At 34.3% G+C, this 5,575-nt stretch overlaps 1 long non-coding RNA gene across 1 annotated transcript in view; it reads left to right on the top strand.

Annotated features, from left to right (window-relative positions):
- The first annotated feature begins 819 nt into the window (after positions 1–819).
- LOC110101892 overlaps positions 820–5,575 on the top strand; it is a 26,664-nt gene continuing 21,908 nt past the window's right edge. The window contains exon 1 of the long non-coding RNA XR_002303752.2: positions 820–1,461. This is a non-coding gene — a long non-coding RNA (uncharacterized LOC110101892). The remainder of the gene's footprint in view (positions 1,462–5,575) is intronic.

Raw genomic sequence — 5,575 nt, 5'->3', positions numbered from 1 at the left:
TAAATTACCTGCTCAAAACGTGCAACATGTGTGTTTCTGGAGAAATTATTATGTGCGGAGTTCGTAATGGGAGAATCTTTTGGATTTGCTGAATATTTGTAAATACTCAGCAAATCAACAAGTACTTAGTAAATATTCAGCAAATACTCATAAAATTTGTAAGTATACTTAGCAAATATTTAATAAATACTCATAACTGTTTATTTGTTGAGTATTTGCAAAAAATACTCAATGAATTCTTCCTGTTTGGATTCTGCATTTGCATAAAATAGATTTCAAGATAGGGCTCCAAATTATTTAAATATTTATTTCTTTCCCATGCATTAATATATTTGCATGATGGGGAAAAGGGAAAAGGGTTTTCCTTTAGATAATGGTTTATTATTACTGTTAAGAAAAAAAAGTGAGCAAAAGATTTAATTCTATTAACTGAAGTAAACTTTAATAATATTTAATTATTTTTTAATATTTATAATTAATTAATATTATTATTTTTACATTAAATTTGTATTAATGAAAATTAGTAATTTCATTATTAATTAATTTAATTATATTTATTATAGATTATTATTATAGTTAATTTTTGAGCCATTAATATCACATAGAGCAAATATAAAAAGGTACCTAATATTTGGTTTTAAATAAAGATTTCGAAATTAATTAGTAATTAGACGATAAATTTAAAATTTTTAATATTCAATCGACCGATTATTTTTCACTTGATTTATTGTTACGGTTAAGAAAAAAAATGTGATAAAAAATAAGAAAGCTGATCTGAGCAAAAATGGGTGTTGCTTATATAATTTCTCTTCTTTTGGTATTTGTCTATGCTTTTCGATAGCCTTTGGTAGTTTGGCCTGTCTAGGATTTTGCTATTCATAGTCGCCCGTTCTTCGCTGTTGCTGCGTGGTTTCGCGTTGTTTAACTAGTGTTTTGAAAGTCCCGAAGCTTCTTCGCCTTCTGCGGCGATGTGGGATGAGAAGTGTCTGCCGGAGGCAACGATCTTTCTCTTTTGGCACGCTTATTCTCCTAAATCCCGTTAGGGACAACGGAGAAGGAACGGGATTTGTAGGATATACGGGATGTTTGGGTGCATGATTTATACCGGATTTGAGGCGGATTTGAGCGAACTCCAGCCAAACGGCCTAAGATGCAAAACCAAATCGCACAGTCTCTTAAGCTTGTGTCTGAAACCCTCGTCTTTCTCCACCAAATCGAAATTCTAGAAACCCTAGACGATCGAGAAGCGTGAAAGTTGCGAAACCTGGCTGAAGAAGCATCGACGTGACCTGCGACTTGTGAAATCCGTCCAATGACCGGCTATATATCATCGGGGGTTTCAGATAGAATGGGGGAGAAGCGGATTTTAAGATTCTGTTGGTCTTAAGGATCTCATTTTTGCTGTTTGTCAGGATTTAGGTTAATCCTTCTCAGAAACTGCTACCGAACAGCTCGTTTATGGTGATTTGCTCCCTCGCTTTCTCTCTCTCTCTCTCTCTCTCGCTCTCTCTCTCTCTCTCTCTCGCTCGCTCTCTCTCTCTCCCTCCCTTGGTCTCTATGTGCTGCTCCAAACCCCTACAATTTCAATGATAGTTAAACAATGCAATCATTTCATGATCGATCATGTCTGCAAAAATTTATAATATTCTTTGCATATGCATGTTAGATAAAGTATCATTTACTTTTGAGTTATTAACAAAGAAGGCCTTGTAGGTCTGATTTGGTTGCTTGAAGTTAGAATATATGCTTTCTCTGAAGTTCCACCAATGAAATGGTTATATTTTGATGCATTAAATAGGCTAAAATGAATTTAAGATTTCAATCATGTTCATTAACATGATATCTGTGATGCGGTGTGAGATGAAAAATTAAAGTTATCATTTTTATGAAGATAATTGTCATGATTTATATGAAGCGGTGGGAGAAGCATTTTTTATGACTAATAGTTTTTCACACCATTCTCATGATGATGAAGGCTAAATGCTAATGATGATTTTGATGATTACCGACCTCTTATAGAATTTGTCAAAGCAAAACTAAGGAGCAATGCCAAGAAATTTTGTGCTGCTGTGTTGTCATGTTTCTCATTATAAAGGTGTTATGTGTGGAATGAATTTCTCTTTATCATAATATTTGAAATTGGACTTGTATGAGCATGATTTGGTCATCCATCATGTCCTCTTTTATGGAATCACTTATAGAATTTATTTCCAAATGGAGTTTTGTCGCTCTAAGGAGTGATGTTCTATCATTAGGTTTATCTCACTTATTTTATGCAATTATTTCAAAATGATGTTCTATCATTAGGTTCATCTACCATGAAATAATGTTTGGAGGGCTTAATCATGTGCCAATTATCATGATTAATGCTATACGCATAACGTGCAATAGTGTGCCGTTGATGTCTCTTTCTAGTTCGAATTTGTGCGGGAGATGATAATCATGATTCAAAATTTAGCCATTTGTTGTATATGGTTGCTATGGAATATCTCTAGGTTTCCTATGGTAATGATTGAGCATGTTTGGATGGTTTTAAAGCTCCTAAGGAAATCACAATGGCAACTACTAAGGGGATTATGTATGGTTGTTCATTGAAGACTGCAACACTTATCCTATTTTATGATTTTCAATATTTTCTCATTCTTCTTTTATGCTTCTCTTTTAATGTCCTTTATTTTGCGCTATAAAGCATTGTAGGTCTCACCACCATCTTATAGGATTTTTCCCCTTAAATTTGAGGGATACCTTTCTTTCATACAACAAGCCCGATTCATTCATCCACTTCAACCATACAACTTGAATTCTACTAATAATATCCCCTTCTATTTCATCATCACTTTGAACAATAGACATGAGATATCTAAACGCGCCCTCTTCTTAATAACGTGATTGTGCAAAGTCACAATAATCCGCTAGATAAATTTCTATTAAAATTATACTCCGTGTATTCAGCTTTAGATCTACTCAAACGAAATCTTTTATGCTTCTCTTTTAATTCCCATTATTTTGCTATGCCTTTTTATATTTTTTATGGATTTCAATGTGATGCCGGTGACATTGTTTGTTCACCATCTTGCTGTTGATTGGGTTATTGGATCTATGGGTAGGCTTCAATATAGCGTTCTTTACTGACCGGTGGCATAACAGTACAGTAGTTTTCATGCTAGTCATGAAGTCCATACGATTGCCTATACGATTGCCTACCCCATATGGCCAGATTTTATTCTTTTCTTCATTTTAAATCCTCAATTAGACATTGTATTCTTTGAAGTTCCAATAATATTCCTTTCTAAGGCTATTGTAGATGTATATTTGAGCAAGAGTTGCTGTGGAACAAGGTATTCAGGATATTGCACAAAGTTTTGTTATGGTAAATTACCAAATATGAATGATCAATGCTCTTTTTTTTCTGACATGTCAGTGGTTTTTGGCGTGAAAATCTGCCTTTGATGAGGCATTAAGAAGGACTGGAATTTTTTTCAAACAACTGGTGCTTCCTTGTTTTTTTACTTAGTGCTTGACTTGAGAGGGTAGAGAGAAAGATTTGTTTCATTCTCTATGATAAATTTCAAAGGTTTCTTGGGCCTCTATAGCTTGAAGTGCTGCGCAAAAACAATGGAAAAATGTGCTTATTTCTATTTTGAGACAAATTTTCTTTGGGTATCCTCTCTCTCTCTCTCTCTCTCTCTCTCTCTCTATCTCTCTCTCTATATATATATGAGCAGGATTATACACATGTAGGTTTACTTTACCGAATTTACTAGTTAAAAAAAAGATGGTTTGGTTTTACAATGAGAAACATGATATGAATTTTGAGGTATTTTGGTGAAATTCAGGGGCCCATTATCTTCATTTTATATTTTGCTTGGAAAAGAATTTTTTAAATCTCTTTCTTGAAGGCAAAAGTTTTTCTGAGCCTATAGATAGAAATCCTGTAATTTGCTTCAACTTGACAAACAAAAGCAATTAGATTCTAATTGTATGCTTATATTAAGATTAGTGCCCTGCGCAGCATGAATTGTCGGTTTGATGGTGGATGTTAACCATCACCGAGTTTCCTTAGTAAAATTTTGTTTCTTATGGTGATGGTATGACAACGTAGCTATGGCCTAGAGCTTCTAAACCACTGCAGTTGCTACTACTTTTAAGTATTTATGCATAATAATCTATAGAACCAAAGTTCTTCTGTAACTCCTGAGTATTCAAGCTCCCAAGATGATTTTTTCAAATTTTAGTGTTACTTTACGTGGAAGCCCTTCATCTCAAGCTTTGATTGGATGTATTCAAATCATGGAAATTTTGTTAGGATATGATGAATGATAAAATATTGTTGAATTCATTGCAATCATGCCTCTTTCTCCACTATACAATAGAGTTAGGGCATAGGAGGACCCATTTATCAGGATTTGTGCCATTATGTACATTAAGTTGTGTGATATAGTGTCTTTTGAATAAGAATTTGTGAGGTTGATGATGATGGTGATTTAGGGGCTGTTTGGATGCAGGATTTAGACCGGATTTGAAGCAGATTTGAGCTAAATCCAGCCAAATGGCAAAAAATGCAAAACCAAATCTCACGGTAAATCAAAGCCGCGGTTGACTGAAAATTCCCTCTTTTCGTGGTAAATCTTGGATTTCCGAAATCCTTTGGTTCAGCGGATTTACGGGATTTGGCCGTAAAAGCGCGAGAGCGTGCGAAAGGTAGAGTTACCTTCTTCACAACAAGCGAGCTCCCGTTGTTGCTTCCGATAAAAAAATGTCGTAACTTCTGATCCAACAGGAAGGGAACGTCGTTGAAGGAGCGAAGTCGAACAGCGACGAAGAAGAACTCGTGCAAAACTACACTCAGGAACGAAGCCAGATGAAACAAAGTAGGGAAAGGCTAAACCTAGGCTCCTACTAGTTATTATTAGAAACAAGTGAAACTAATTAAATAATTAATAAAATTATTAGTTAAATACTTAGCTATTTTAAAATAATTAATAAAATTTATTAATTATTTAAATATTATTTAATTGGGGTTTTTACATACATAACACTTAAAACTTACCTATTTACTTATATAACACCTAAACTTTGGTATTTACTATTTAGCCACCCAAAACACTATTAGGTAATCGAAATTACCACTCCCGTTACCCCTCTGTTACGTTTTTCTCCCGACATTGTCTTTTGCGCGGGAATCATTCCAATCGAGCGCCAGCTTTTCCGATCCTCTCCACACCGCAGCTCGTTCTCTCCACGCCGCATTCCATCCAAACTATTTTGCGAACTGAAGCTGCTCTTTCCCGCACTTCTAGTTGCTGACAAAGTAATAGATATTGTGTAGAATAGAATCGCATTCACTCATTTAAATTTGTCTTTAAATTAATGGAAACAGAGCAAACAAAACAAGATAGAGTGAGAGAAGGAGAAAGACAGAGAAGAGAATGTTTTTAATCTTGTTGTAATAGTTTATTAGGGTTTATTTGCTTGCTTGCTGTAATAGTTTAGGCTTTTTTAATGAAACACATTATATATTAAATGTTTTTATATGTTTGCTGTAATAGTTTAGACTTTCTTAATGAAACATATT

The sequence above is a fragment of the Dendrobium catenatum genome, unplaced genomic scaffold (genome assembly GCF_001605985.2).
Source record: "Dendrobium catenatum unplaced genomic scaffold, ASM160598v2 fragScaff_scaffold_974, whole genome shotgun sequence".
In the NCBI taxonomy this organism is placed as follows: Eukaryota; Viridiplantae; Streptophyta; class Magnoliopsida; order Asparagales; family Orchidaceae; genus Dendrobium; species Dendrobium catenatum.
The sequence above is the reverse complement of the archived record's forward strand: the minus strand, read 5'-3'. Positions and strand labels throughout refer to the sequence as shown.